Raw genomic sequence first — 15,957 nt, forward strand, 5'->3', positions numbered from 1 at the left:
GTGCATTAAAATTCATTAAGTATGTCTTTTTATAAACTGCGAAGAACAGAAAATGTACAGTATGAATGCAGAACATTTGAAATAATGAAGTTAAAGGTATCCAGCTTGACAGTATTAAAGTTAATTCGTTACAGTGCTGTAATTAACGATTTAATAAGAAAAATGTTAATGGATTCTGAAGTGAAACATTACACTGTTGGTTTGACTAAAAAAACTGACCTGCATGAAATATACATGTAAAAGCTTATTCCATACTGAAAAGAGAAGAAAAGAAACACAACGTTTCAGCTGTGGAGCCTTCTTCGGGTGTTGTTGTATTATGTTATGGCAATTAAATTATTAAACAATAACAACAGTAAGGTATTAATTACAGTAAGTAAAATCCATGAAAGTTACATCAAAACTCATCCTAAATTGAGGTGTTTTACTGATAATTGTTCAAAAGGTTTTACTATTTCTAGATGGTTCTTAATGTTAATATAGTAGAAAACAGACTGTTTAAACTAGCATAATAAGTATATCTTATATTTTAAATCGTTCTCCCCTTCACACACACACTAACACAAGAGATCATCTGTAGGTCACACTACAGAGTATGAGCACTTTTTCACAATTAATATAAAATATGTATCTATCTGTAGGTTCTGAATTCTTCTTTATGAACCATTGCTAATTCTGAGCACTGAATTCTATTTTTGTGTGCTAAAGGAAATTATTGTACTAATAGCTTTATAAGTAGTCTAAATTCTCCTTTAAGCACAGTTCAAAGTATGACATTGACATGCACCTCTTAGTATTTTTCAAGATCAAAATATTCTGTTGTGGTAGGCACGGTTTCAACTTTTGAGGTTTTGTTTTCTGAAATCAGATGTTTTAGTGTTGTAGGTAGTGTAGTAGTGTTACCTGACCTAAACGCATAAAATGCCCCCAAAAATTAAAAGTATCCAATGTCTAGAAGGACTTCTACTGTTCATAGCCATCCTCTTTTGAAGGCGCTGTTTGAACCTCTTTCTCAGCCCTGTTGATGCAATAATGCCTGTGGTAATACTGTAGTAGTTCAAGTAATACTGTAGGTTTATTCCATGCTGAAAAAAAGAAGAAGAAAGAAAACACAACGTTTCGGCCGTGGAGCCTTCTTCAGGTGTGTAGCTGCGTCAGCATGCGTAGGCTGCAAAGGAACAAGTAATAGGTTTATTCCATGTTGAAAAGAGAAGAAAGAAAACACAACGTTTCGGCTGTGGAGCCTTCATCACGTGTGAGAAAGACAGGGCAGTGAGCAAAGGTAATGTAGCGGGAGAACAAAAGCTGGGAGAGAGGAGAAGGGGCGGGAGCTGGGGAAAGAAAGAGAGGCCAATCAGGAGGTGTGAAGTCAGGATAGGTGAAGAGAGGTGTGAAATGAAACCTACAATAAATAGAGAAAATTTAGAAGAAAAGTAGTCTGTCGTTAAGAGAAGGGGGAAGATGTGATCCTAGCTGCAGGATACTTTTAGTTTCTGTAGTCTTATGGTAATACTGTATGTCCAGACCCAGGCGGTATACAGGACAGGTTCAAACTTTTGTTTTTCCTCCTTGCTTTAAGAATTCAGCCAAAGCTTGTTTCTCTCCCTCATCCCCTATCTTCTGATTTGTCATATTCACTAATAATACTCGGGATGTTACATGGCACTATTCTTTCCTCCCATTGCATTTGTTTATAAAGCTGTCAGGCATGTCAGTGATTAAATCCATAATTTGTCTACTTGATTACCCTCCTTGTGATTGAAGTTCTCTCTCTTATTGTCTCTCAGTTAATTTTGCATGAAGAGATTTGTGGTGCTATTTTGCAGTGTGCTCCTATGAATGGAATTAAGTAATGATGAAGATGATATGAATTATGGATTATGAGTGCAGTTAAAGCCTGAGGAGTTTTGCTTATTCTGTCCTGATCACACTTGGTTCCTGCATCATTCTTTGATATTAAGACACGTGGAGGGGTGGTCATTATAGAATGTTGTTGTTATGATGCATATAGAGATTTCCAAAAGAGAACATATTATTTTTATTATAAAATGTTTCATATTTTTGTCTAGGAATATAAATACAAAATGTGCATGTACAAAACCTGCATTTTCTAACTGGAATAGCTGGAGTGAAGTTTACAGAAAATAAATTGCTGTGTCTACTTTACTTTAACCTGAACATTGTACTGCCACAATTGCATTACAAGTGCATAAAGGTGAATGAGACATTAATTTTGCGTTTATTGATATTATATATGATAGTCAATAAGCAGAGTGAGATTTGTTATTGACTACAGACCTACTTAGATTTTATAATCCATAATGGAGACACAGGAAAAGCTCCTTTGGGCTGCCGTTGAACCGCAAGCAAAAACATAATGAGAATACCCTTTAACAGCTGTATGATTACAGAACACTTCTACTCTTTGTCAGGATATTTATGAAGTGCTGAGAAAATGAGGATGGGTTCATTTTGTGATATCTTTGGAAAAAATAAACAACTGTCACAAGTTGATAAAGAATGTAAGGAAAAAACAAAATTGCCACCCAGATTATCACCCAGATGCTTACAAGGCTCACAAAGACTCTATCTTTGCTGGCACAGCATCATAAGCAACCTGCTAGAGATTAGCGTATTTAAATATAAAGTCGGAAGTTAAAAACAGAGAAATATACAGTATCCTGTACTGCTGGTTATATACAGAGTATTTATTATTAGTTAAATGTTATGTATTTATGAACGTTTAACTAGCATGGTCTACTGAAAACATAACATATTAGGTGTTTTAGATGCCAAATATTACAATGTGAAATTAATTTGTTTTTTTTTATATGAAAGCATTTTTTGGTCATCATCTTCCATTAAACTTTTATTGTCTTTGAGTGTCTTAAGTCGAAGCATGTCTTAAGTCGCATATACTGTACACTGTCTTTTAAATTGTTGTCACACTATACACATCACACCATTGTCGAATTGCCTCTGAAACAGTGGGATCTTATTTCACTGGCAAAGCCTCTCACAAAGGAAATGAAAATTATACATTTTGTATGGTATGATAGCGTATCCTACAACACTGGGTCCTGTCACCCATTCTAAATGCATTTACTATATGTTACTTTGTGTCAATGATAACCTCAAATCAGAGTCACTGAGACATCCACAGACCATCTGCCATTCACTGAGAAATTGCAGATGTTCTTTTTTCCAATTTATGTGCAGCATCTTTGCATCTGGGTTGGCTTCAACTAGCCTTAGTAATAAGTAATAAAAAAAGAAAGTTAATGACATCCCACGGGCAGCCATTTCAACTCCAATATTCATTAATATTTCATCAACACATCTTTATATGTATTCTAATCACTCATTAAAACTTTAAGGACAAGGATTGTCCGTATTGAAGCATTTGGAGTAGAGCAGCTTTTAAGATAGTCACCAGTAACGTTATTTCATCAACACATCTTTATATGTATTCTAATCACTCATTAAAACTTTAAGGACAAGGATTGTCCGTATTGAAGCATTTGGAGTAGAGCAGCTTTTAAGATAGTCACCAGTAACGTTTAAAGGGCATACTGATACGGGATCGAGGACAAAGTGAGTAGCAGATCAAGCTGCAGTTCTGTCTTGGTTACAGTTACAACTGTAGTTACAAATGCATGTGATATCCAACTGCATGGCAAGTCATGGCCATTCTCCAATTAAGACATCTTTAATTCATGTGATGCAAGTAAATTTATTTTTATTCTAGATCAACATACGCCACAATACAGTATATACTGTACCTTAATGTATTACAGCACATCTTTACAGAGAGAAATTAATTATGTAATGTGCCCTAATATGCAGATCACATACCTGTTTTTTTAAACAAACTCAAAGACAATATTTGACTGTTATTTGATTGAACTCTGTGATTAGTTCAACTTTTTTCCATTGCATAGCTTGAATAAATGACTACACTTTCCTTGCTACTACTGTATGCATAACACAAAGAACACTGTATGTGCAACATCAAGTTTTTCTTTCTGTCCCTTGTCCTGTATTACATTAAGTGCAGGTTATGCAACATGTACTGTAAGTGTGCCTCATGTTTATACATATTTTTATTGTTAATATCATTAACCAAATATAAAATCATTTGGAAACTTCAAGATAAATTACTGTAAGAAGATAATAAAGATTTCAAATGAGAGCAGGGCACATTTAGCTTGTTTGGCTGCTAGCAACTGTTTGTTTAAAGGAGTTCATCCAGACTTGTTTTTAAAAACAAGGTATTAGCTTAAATAACATGGTTGGTTAGCTTTCTCCAGATTCCCACGACCATTTTTGTCAAACAGTAATATAGTTTGCCATGTAGTTTCTTTTTCTCTAGTTTGTGTTTTGCTCTTGATTCTACAGTAGTGTTCTCTGTTCAAGGCTGTAAACATTACAATTATTTTAGCATTTCAGTGTAGGTACAGTAGGTTGTTCATCTTTGGACTGATTCCAGAGCAACAATATTTTTTTGAAACTGATGATCAAAACTGTTAGTAATATTCAAAATTCAAAAATGATAAACTTGTTTCATGATAGAGAAGTAACATCCACAATAAAGTATTAAAGCGGCAATTATTTACATAAAGTAAAATTTAGCTTATGCAGTCAAAGCAGTTCAAAGTTTATTTTGCTTCGCTAAATAGCAATTAAGATGGTTTTGTTTCATCACCAGGAGTTACAGCCCTAATTACGAATAATAATTAAACAAATAATTTAAAGTATTTAAACATTGCTTCATGTTGCACATTGAAACCATTTTTTATTTTTTAAATAAATTTTTTAATAAAAATTAATCAAACCCTCATTATTATTTAAGATTCATTTCAATGCACTGCTAATGACTTTTTAATTATTCCACATTTTATGATTGTTTTCATAGGATTGGATCTTTCCAGAAGTGCATTCAAACTCAGAAACATAGTTCTTTAATTGTATTCATATTGCTAAGTAGTCTAATGCATGCAAAAGGAATGAAGCACTCAAATTAGTAAAATTGTATTGTCAAGTAAAAAGTAAATATGAATTTAGGCTTTTATGTAAGCACAGTCAGAATGGTGTTGATGGCATTTTGGAAACCTTCTGTAATTTGTCATTAAACCAGATTAGGTACAGTACATAACCTCCATATTGCATTTAAATATTTTTCTTCTTTTTGACACCCAGTGTAGAAACAGTATTTAAAGATGCAACCTGAAATGTTTTAGGTGATTAATATGGTGTTTGTGGTAAAATATCACTTTTCTGTAGAAATGGGCTAAAAAGCAACTTGGCAAAAATGTAAAAAATACTTTAAACTGTACTACAATCACAACTCACCCAGTCCAATCTGAGAGTCAAAGAACTGTTTTCACAAATTAAAGTGCGAAAGAACATTAGGCCGAATGAAAGCTATCTGTTCTCTCTATATTACATCATTAATCAATCAAGATATCTTGCTGACTGCACATTTATACCCTCCTTGATTACATCATCAATCACAGGAGACACTGTTTTTCAATCCTTACTTTGGATTGTCTCATCTCACCAGAAAACAACTATTTTGTCTATTTAAGTCCTCTTCTAAAATAGTTTACTGCTCTTTTTAATAAACCAGCAGCAATCCTAAAAGAGTGAAGCAAAGAAGACTGTTTTACATTTATTCCAAAAGACATTTTCACAGTGAAAAATTATTCAAAATAGAATGTATTGCTATTTAAGATCTCCTGAAATTCTCTAGAACTATCAAAAGATGTGTATTTTATTTTCAACCAGCTGTTATGTAATTAACACAAACATGAAGTTAAAGCTTTTGATGTAGATACCCTGTCTTAGATGACGTGGGTTTCAGATTGAAAAATATTTTGACAGGCCAATGTGAAAGTCTACTTTAGATTCCTCACAGTCTTCTACTGTATGTAAAAATACATACAAATGACAAATGGCAAGAAATTAAGCCCCAATGACTAACTTGCATCTTCCAGTGTCAGAAATTAGAACTTTGACGATAACATGTTTATCACTGATATAACTCATATTTTAATAATGAAAGACCTGGAAATATTATCAACACATGGTACTGAATGTAAAAGCTGTCCAGCCTTTGTAAATGGAGTGCCTGTACCTGTACTGTATCTGTGTATATGAAAAGCTCTAATTAGCCATGGCAGTGAAGGATAAAATGAAAAAAAAATGCTACTTGCCTATCAGCATTTTTTCACTTGGCCAATTATAACTTTTCTCACTATTTTAATGTTTAAGCCTTTAATATATGGGAATGATAACAGTGAGATTGGAATTCCATGGCATCTGACAGGCTATTCAAAGAAAAGTAGAATCAAAAGTGTATTATTTGGCTGTACAGTACATCAGTAGGAGACAGAAGAGCATATTTTTAACAGTGACATAGAGACATTTTTAGGATGATAATTAACATTTAATTGTTTATGATACTTTAATCTTTTAAGGTGAATTTATTTTGTTTACATTTCAGAAAGAGGACGCAGGCCCAAGCCAGAATAAGTAACACTTTCGTTTAAATTCTATACACCATAGAAAAATTAATGCTACACAGAAAATGTCAAAATGCTAACATTTGGTGACTGGTTGTCAGCAGGAGGCAATATTAACTTTTATGTTTATGAAGGAGAAAAAGTGTTCATAGAGTCTCCCCCAAGGCCCAGAGTTGATGCCCTCTGGCTATAGTCTTGTCTTCCTATGTTTTCTTTGTCTTCTTTGTCTTGCCTGAGGCACAGGTGGGTTTGTTAACCCCAGCTGATGTGATCTAAGCCCACCAATCAAATCTTGACACTGTACCAAGATGTATTAGGTACAGTTTATGTGGTTTTCACCACATGAAGTGACATGTACACATTTTAGGTGCTGAAAGCTCACACAATGGGTTGGAACACATAAGAAACAAATTAATGGGAAAATACTGTAGACGAATCACCTTTGGTATCGTAATTAAATATAAAAGATATAAAATTAAAATATAAGGAGTCAAAAACATGTCACCATGTAATAGTAAGGATATAGGAAAATAATAATGTATTAGAAAAATACAGTATATGATAGATAAGAAAGATATACTGTACAGAAGTGAAAAGGGAATAATAGTTAAAAGTTTTACAACACTTACAGTACATACAGTAGATGGTAACAGATGGTAACAGCTTCAGAGAATAAATATACTTCACTAGGGCTGAGATGAGGTCACTGCTATTGTGGTCCTGGTTTTACCCTACATGCATAGAAAGGAATCCTCAGGAACAATGAGAAGCACAGCAAAAATAAGCATTAAGACTCAGTATATTAAATGAAGACACACTTGTTAGCAACTGACTTGTGTACAAAATCCACTGAGCCTCAATTTGGGAGATAAAGCTTATTAAAACTCTCAGGAGATGCAAGCTTTTAGGCTTGCCTTCTCTCTAGGTGATAAACGTTACAAGCCCATTATCTGTCCCCTTGAGAAGGAATCTGTCATAATAGAGCTACATTTTGGGGGGTTTCTGAACATGTTTGAGCAAGTATTAATTCCCTACCTAAGTTCCTTGTTGCATTTTAAACTGCATAGAAATTAATAAATAAGTAGATTGATAAATCACAAAATATAACATACAATCTAATTAGGTAGCTGCTTCAGGGAACATGTAAAACTATTTTTTATCCATTAATATATTATAAATCTATTATTTTGTACAGTATCCACTACATATTACTATATACAGTACATTTACATTATATAAAATATATACATTATTCTTTATTAAGAGAGGGTGATTCCATAATAAAGAGCTGAAACACAAAACAACACTTGGAAACTTTTTTACCACATTAAATGTTCTTTAAACAATCTGCGTCCTTTCTGTGAAATCATATCTTTTTTGTTAATGGCTGTAAACTAGATGGAGAAAAGATTGCCTTAAATGAAAGCAAAACTGGAGAAAATAGGATAAGTGAGGATTCTGGGATAACAAACTAGCAATTGTTCTTCTTTTCTCTGGGGAAATGATTTATATTGTCTGAATTTCAAAATACAGTAAATTTTAAAAGACTTCTGTTTTCCATAGTACTTACAGGTGCGAAAATGGGTATTTTTCTTTTTGTTCATATTGGTCTCCATTTTTTTTGCACTGATTGCACTCAGACAAAAAAAAAACGAAACCTAGAAAATGCTCAGTTTAATCTTTTTCTCTCCTTTCTTCATCTTTGGCTCCTCCTCATCAAATCTGTCTCTGGTCAAATATACCTTGTAGAAAACGTTATGTGCATTTCCAATCTGGAAGAAAAATGCCTACTGTATGTAGTGCACTGATAAACAGTCACTGCACAGTATTTCAGAATATACAGTACTAATTCTGAGACTATAACAGGTTTATTAGCTTTTAGCAAAATAAAGGTGGAAGTTGGAAAGTTTCATGGTTGTTTGTCTTAGAACATGTTGATGGGGTAGACGTTTATTACAAGTGATTCACAGGGTGTAGAATGTAGTGCAGGTAGCTCTCTGTCTTTTTCAAAGATCTAGTTAAATTTGGAAGGATGTTATTAAATTGTCCAATTGTTCTTCTCTTACAGTGCACCGCACTCACCAGCTCAGCATAGGTTTTCACATACTGTATGGTGACGTCTCTTCTAATCCATTATTCATTACCTTTAATAAAGTTTTGCAGCATTAGTGGTTGTACTAACATTACTGACTAAGAATGCAGTGCATTTAATGGATTTTTCACATTAAGACAACTCACACTTGGTTAGTGTAATAATAATTAATAATAATAATTCCTTACCCTTATATATCTGGACACTCCACTCAAAGCACTTTACAGGTAATGGGAACACCCTTCCACCACTACCAAAGTGCAGCATCCACCGGGATGATGCGACGGCAGCCAAAGTGCACCAGTATGTTAACTACACACCAGATATCAAATGGGGAGGAGAACAGACTAATGAAGCCAATTCAAAGATGGGGAGTATGAGGAGGCCACGATTGTTAAAGGCCAGGGGGAAGTTTGGCCAGGACACCGGGGTTAACACCCCTACCCCTACAACCAGGGAGTGTCAGGGCCTTGGTTTTACATCTCATCCGAAATATGGAACCTTTTTCACAGTGCAGTGTCCCCATCACTATACTGGAGCATTTGGACTCGCACAGACCACAGGATGAGCACCTCCTACTGGTCGCACTAACGCCTCTTCCAGTAGCAGCCTTAGCTTTCCTCAGTAGTTTCCTATTCAGGTACTGGCCAGGCTTACACCTGCTTAACTTTAGTAAGTTGTCAGTTGTGAATTACAGGGTGATATACAGTAGCTGCTGGTATAGTGTTAGACTACTGCTTATTTTATTGAACCATACTGAAGGGATGTTTGAATGGAGTCTATACCTATGGAAGGTACAGTATAGTGCTCAACCCATTTATCAAATCACATACTGCATGATTAAAGGTCTCATTGTGAATTTCCTTTGCTTTAATTGCTATCATGCCTTTAAAACAGGAATTTCTCTTCCTCTTGACCCCATTGCTGGCAGGTGCTCATTCCAGCTGAGCTATCTGTTATTTAAGTCTCTAATTGAGCTGATAATGTGCTTAATTAATGCTTGTAATCTTTTTTCAATGGCTAACAAGTTGCATCTTTAAAATTATCTGTAAAATTGAAAAGTTAAAATTCTCCAACAATTTAAGAGCTGAAAACAAGATAAAAATTCTAATTAATGAATCTTGGAGTTCAGGTAAGGATTTAATTAAGTAATGAAGAGATTTCCAAGATCAGGACTGGGAAGCCCTCCCTTAACCCAATTGAAAGATGATGGATACAAATATATTAACATCCACCCATTTTCTAAACTGCTTTATCTAGTACAGGGCTGCAGGGGGAAATGGAGCCTAACCCACCAAATAATGGTCACATTGCAGGATACACCAGGGATAAGAGGTCAGTCCATTGCAGGGCACACACAGACACAAACATGCACACACTCACATCAGGGCCAATTTTCAAGAAGCCAATTAACCTACCGTCATGTATTGGAACTGGGGGAGGAAACTCAGGCACCTGGAGGAAACCCACGTGAACAAACTCCATTTCGACCATACATTCCAAAATATATAGAGAGAAAGTAATTAATATTATAACTGGAATGAGATTAGAACTTTGCTGTGGTGTCGAAGCACAATAACAATACAGTAAATCTAATAACAACGAATCCAATAGATTTTTTTCCCAGGCTGTTTTGTTACCTTATACAGTGCCATACATAATAAATAAGTTTATTGAATGTTTTCGGTTATAGAAAACAGGAAATTGATATCTCAGATGACATGTTATTGCTGCTGCTTCATACTGGCCTCAGAAACCTGTCTGTCTGGAATTTGCATCTTCATCCTGCATTTGTTTTTGTTTTTTTCCAGATGCTCAAATTTCTTTCCATCTCCCAATGGTATTGCAGTTAGGTTTGATTGGCTGTTGTAAATAATTCCCTTTTCCATAGTTCTGTGATGGATTGGCATTTGTTCAGACTGGATATTCACTGGTCTCTTTACTTTTGCCTTTTGCAATGTGCTTCCAAAGTAAACTTTGTCTCACTAGAATAAATACTGTACAGTAGCTTCTTAATAATGCATAGCTATACCCAATGAAGATGCATAAAAGTAACAACTTCTTTTTTAGGGTTTTTAAAATTAAACTTAAGCTTTTAAACGTAATTAAACTTTTTGTTTTGGACCACATCTAGACAAAGCAAAAGATTAAACAGGAGGTTTTCAAATGCTTCCATATAGACGTAGTTTATATTTAACATAACAGAATACAACCCAGAGCTACTGTTAATAATATAATTGACATGATCTTGATGCCTCTGATATATCAAGTTTACTATCAAGTTACACCCATCGTCCAGGTGGGGCTGCACTTACAGTGGAGGGGGGCTCCAATTACCTGTAAAGCACTTTGAGTGGAGTGGAAGGAATTATTTCTAATTATTATTATTCTAAGCCTAAGATTTGGATATCTAGAAGGACCAAATGGTCTACTCTTTTTTGTAACCATTTTTATTTTCTTATGAGTTCTGGACCAATATCAGTGCCACCACCCTTATTTTTATCATTTTGTCAAAACACAGCTCAAGAGTAATTTATTTCTTTTCAATACATTTTCTTGCCACTGGAAAAAATAATAAGATAACATAATAGTTCTGAACTGCTTCATTTTGATAACATGGAACCCATGTATCTCTTTCTAAGAACCATGATTTATTGTCTAAATAAATCTAAAAGGGCCATATATTTCACTAATTTGATTTTTGTGTCTTTTTATGTGTTTTTTCTGAAGAGGTAATACATTTTCCCAAAACAGGCAAGGGAGCTCTTTCATGAAATCTGACCCATCTGACCCTTTTCAGGAAGAATTCAATCCAAAGAAAGAACTAAAAAGGAGTGGCAAAATTTCCCAATAGACTTTACTAGATTGATGGCATGCTGAAACATACAGATAATGAGTCAGATATTGATCTTTACTTTGTTTTACATAGGTAAAACAAGCAAGACTGGTAATAAAGATGCTCTTGTTCAGAAAAATTACATTATACTGTATATGTCTGGCTAATCAATAATGCAGGTTAAAGGTCATATTTGCCATTTGATTCTTAATTGAAATTCCTGCACTGAACACTTTAGAGGGGGGAAGGTGTCAAAAATGCACAGTACTGTTTTTTGAAGAGCACCCCTTCTCTAGACAAATATTAATAGATTTATTGCTTTGCCAGATCAACACCTAGAAGGTTTTGAAATCTCAGGTCTTCACGTCTACAGTCAAGAACAAGGAACAAAAGCACAAGACCAGTTGTTTGCAGACAGCCTTCTCAATTTATTGTTGTTCACAATAACACTCTGAAGAATCCTGCAGTCTTCTCTGGAGTGTCTTTAATAATTTATTTTGCTTGCATACATTTGTTGCAGAGCTCAGCTATGCTCTGGCTATGCAGATACTCCACAACCTAGCAGCAGGAAATTGCACTTAACCCATATCCGTGAATATCTGAATCTTTGTTCTTAAAGTACCCATTTAGAATGAAAAAAGAAACCCAGAAGCTAAAGCATATTCTTTTATAATAACAATCTTTGAGCAGAAAAATGTGTAAACTGTTTTTATACAGGTATGTACCCTACTTTAAATTTGTAAAATAAATTGAGTGTAGCATTTTGTAAGTCCAACTAGAATAAAATAAATACATAAAATCAACCAGAAAAGCTTATTAGTGCATTTATTTTAAATCCTGCATAATTAGTGAAAATATACTGTATATATGATAACTATATTGCATAATTGGTGAATATGTACTGTATATCTGAATACTGTATATGTACAGTATAATAGATTATTGAATTGAAAGCTTTTGTTTATCTTTAAATTTAAGAGACATTCTTGGGCAATATCAACTTTTTTAATGATGAGGGAGTCAGAATGAGAATAACGTACTGCTGGATTAAAGATCTGTTCACAAATTGAACAACATGTTAAACCTTTTTCAGTCTGGCCTTCACGTACAGTAATATTTAATGTTTTTGACTACTGTATGTTCATCTTAATGTTATACAACCTCACACTATTTAGGTATTTTATTAGTGAATGCAGCACAGATTTATTATTCTGTCTGTAGGTGTATGAGTTCAATAGTGAACTATTGAAAATTATTTGTATGAATGAAAGCCTTAAAATAATGTGATGTGTGATGCTAAAATAATGTGATGATAAAAACAATATCGCTCGCAGTAATGACAATAGTGATTAAAATGTTAATGATAAGGGTATTAGTAGTAGTGATCATAACAATGAAAATGTATTACAGTATTCTTAATAGCAGTTGACATTTGGACATTTTGTTGGTTGTACTATTGGCTAGTGATGTTTATTAATTTTATTAATCAGTGACTGATTTGCAACTGTACAGGTCAGACTAATTGAGAGAAAAAGGAAAGATGAATAAAAATGTCATAGTATAGGTTCTGGTAGTAAAACGAGTTAAATATTTAAATGAGACCCACATCCTAATGTCTACATTTTTACAAACCTTATCGAAGTCTGGGAGGAAACTTAGCAAAGTTAAAGACTAATTTGCACTGATGTAAAATCTGAAAGTCATAACATGCTTTTAAAGTGAGGCAATAAAAAGCCTTTTTGTCCCAGATGACATGAAATGCAGGAAGTTAGAAAAAATATACAGTTAATACAAACTAATTTCAGTCATTAAAGAAAGGTTTACTCTGGAGATTGTAACTTTCCAGAAAATATTGAAAGATTTTTAATCTTTCTGACTTTTATGTTGTATCTAACTGCAGTTAGTTGATTAAAATATGGAAGTTGCTATTGAGAAGGAAGTGTTGAAGAACTCATCAGCACAGTCACAAGAGTCACACCCAAGAACACATTACTCACATTTCTAAAAGCTCTCTTTTAAAATTCACTCACCAAATCTGTGGGCAGGCATCACATTTATCTGTGACAGAGAGGGTTGGATGCAGTGTCATGTGGAACTGCCAGAAATGAATTGCTTCACCTTTTATCAATGTCTTTGAATACTATCAAAACACAACCATGCAACTTTTGTCTTGATGGTTTTACCTTGATGAGTTTGATGTATTTTGCACAAAAGTGTGTGAAATATGAAATAAAAGTATGAAGATGACAGAACATGGATGACAAAAAAGCAAAAATACAGTAGAAGATATTAAAGGAACATCTGTGAAATCTTTGACTGTAAGTTGATCTTCAAAGCATTTCAAGCTCTTGAATGAACGATTTCTGAAAATGCATAAAAAGCTCAATTTTCTACCCTTTCTGCTCCTTATCCTGGCTGAACTGTCCTGAGTCCTGCTGGTTTTTCTAGCCCATTAAAGTAGTGGTGAAGAGATAATGGATCACTCTAAAGTGTCCCCTGCTATGTACTAGTCTATAAACTTCCACTTCATCAACTTATAGTGCCTCATTACTCTAACTGCACAAGACAACCCTATAAAAAATGTGTGCCACTGAAATTGATTAGCCTGTCACCTTTTTTAAGGACAGATCTATGAACCTTTAATGACACTAATGCTAAATTTTGTGTTCGGAGACAGAAATCAAACATGGTATCAGGTACAGTTTATTGTCAACGGGCTTAGTGGGATGGAGTGTCAGTTGTCAAGTGCTACTCAGGGTTTGGCTATCTTTCATTTACAAAACATCATTTTATTAATCAAGTTACATAAACATATGCCATAATCAATTTGCAGGCTCTTACAATTTAAGTAATGCAGTACATTTGCCTACTGTGTAAAGCTTCATATAAAGACACACACCTTCCGACTTGAAAGTAAGAATATGTAGAAATAAATTTTCTTCTTTCATATGTCAAAAGCAAATTATTGTGGCACTTCTGCAAATGGCTCATTTCACTGTTAAATGTTTCATTGTCAAATGTGTTTATCATTTCATGGTTTTTATTCTCATTCTTTATCTGTAATGTAGATTAAATTCCGTTTTTCTAGAGATTAAACCTGTCAAATGGTAATCCTAACTGCAGTGAGGAAGTTCTGTCAATCAGAAAATAACTTAAAATTAACACTTGCAACATTAAATATGGTTCAGGAAGTGTTTTCTTTAGGCTTAGTCTTAAAGGTAATTGTGGATATACAGGCACATAATGTGTACTGTATGTAAAATGTTATTTACATTGTCATACAAGTAATGTAATGTCAGCAGGTACTGTATGATCCAACCATCAGTTTTATCATTTCCTATTGATATGAACCTCTTCAGTGAACTGTGTTTATAAGACAAAACTTTCATTTTTCACTTTCCTGTCAAATATTTCTCCTTTCAGCTGTAAAGAATTACAGAACAAGGCCTTTTTGACTGCTAGCTCTTAAATCTTTTCTCCTCTATCAAAGAAAACAGTTCCCTTCTTGCATGTAAACTCGAGAAGACATTGGAAATTTGAACAATATAAATATAACTTAGCTGGCGGAAATCAATTACTACTGTGTGAATTACAAAGTGAATAGATTGAAATACATTTGAATAAACCTTTCTTCATTAAAAGTTAAGCTGTTTTATAACTTAATGAAAGTTTTTTTTTTAATCATTCAGGGCTATCTGAGATAGTGTCAAAGCCTTGGTCAGACAAGCAGGATTTCAATCTGGGTAACAGTAAATATAGGGAAAATCCAAAGGCAAGTCTAGTGAACAGGAAGGGTCTAAACATGAAGGTCAGGCCAAGTGAGGTTGTGGGAAGCAGTGGTTGAAACACAGACAAGATGGTCAAGTTCAGTGGAAATCGAAGACAAAAAGGTAAGTAAGCCTTGTAGAACAAGCAAGCGAGAAACTCAAAGACTGGAGAAGTGACAGAACAAGTGACGTAATTAATGCTGGGCTTAAATCACTATTGGGAGGAGATAATTCACAGCTAAATAGTGGTCTGGTGGTTTTGAGAATCTTCCCACTTTCGTCACCACGGCAACTGGTGGCATGACAGCCATTCGCCAAAGTAGTAGTGCTGCACAAGAAAGCCAGCATTCCCAAGGGTATGCCAATATACTGTATATAACATGTGTTGGAATTCAGATACTGAAAAAAGTTAGTTCCGTATTTAGAGACCCTGGATCACTATTCACCAGAAAGTCAATTTGGTTTGCCTGCGCACATTGGTTCTGCAAACATGTTTTTTTATCATATTGAGGTGAAGATACTGTTTATTGTTCCATGTCTATGCTACAGATATAAAACAAAGTTGCAGTTAAGCAGATTCTTGCATTTGTACTTTAGGAACCATTTGGGCAGAGCTTTAAAATGATTTAAGTAATTCTTAAACACATGCAGAAAAATTGTTTACAATGTTGTGATTTATAGGTTTTTCTGCGTGGGGATGGTTTTGCATAATTATTCAAAGCTGCTCCTCCAGAGTTC

General features: G+C 34.3%; 1 protein-coding gene across 1 annotated transcript in view; it reads left to right on the plus strand.

The window, feature by feature from the left end:
* grm7 (glutamate metabotropic receptor 7) overlaps positions 1-15,957 on the plus strand; it is a 241,636-nt gene that overhangs the window by 86,546 nt on the left and 139,133 nt on the right. The gene's annotated exons all lie outside the window — the stretch shown is intronic.

Source organism: Atractosteus spatula, chromosome 5, assembly GCF_055471065.1.
Source record: "Atractosteus spatula isolate fAtrSpa1 chromosome 5, fAtrSpa1.hap1, whole genome shotgun sequence".
Lineage (NCBI taxonomy): Eukaryota > Metazoa > Chordata > Actinopteri > Semionotiformes > Lepisosteidae > Atractosteus > Atractosteus spatula.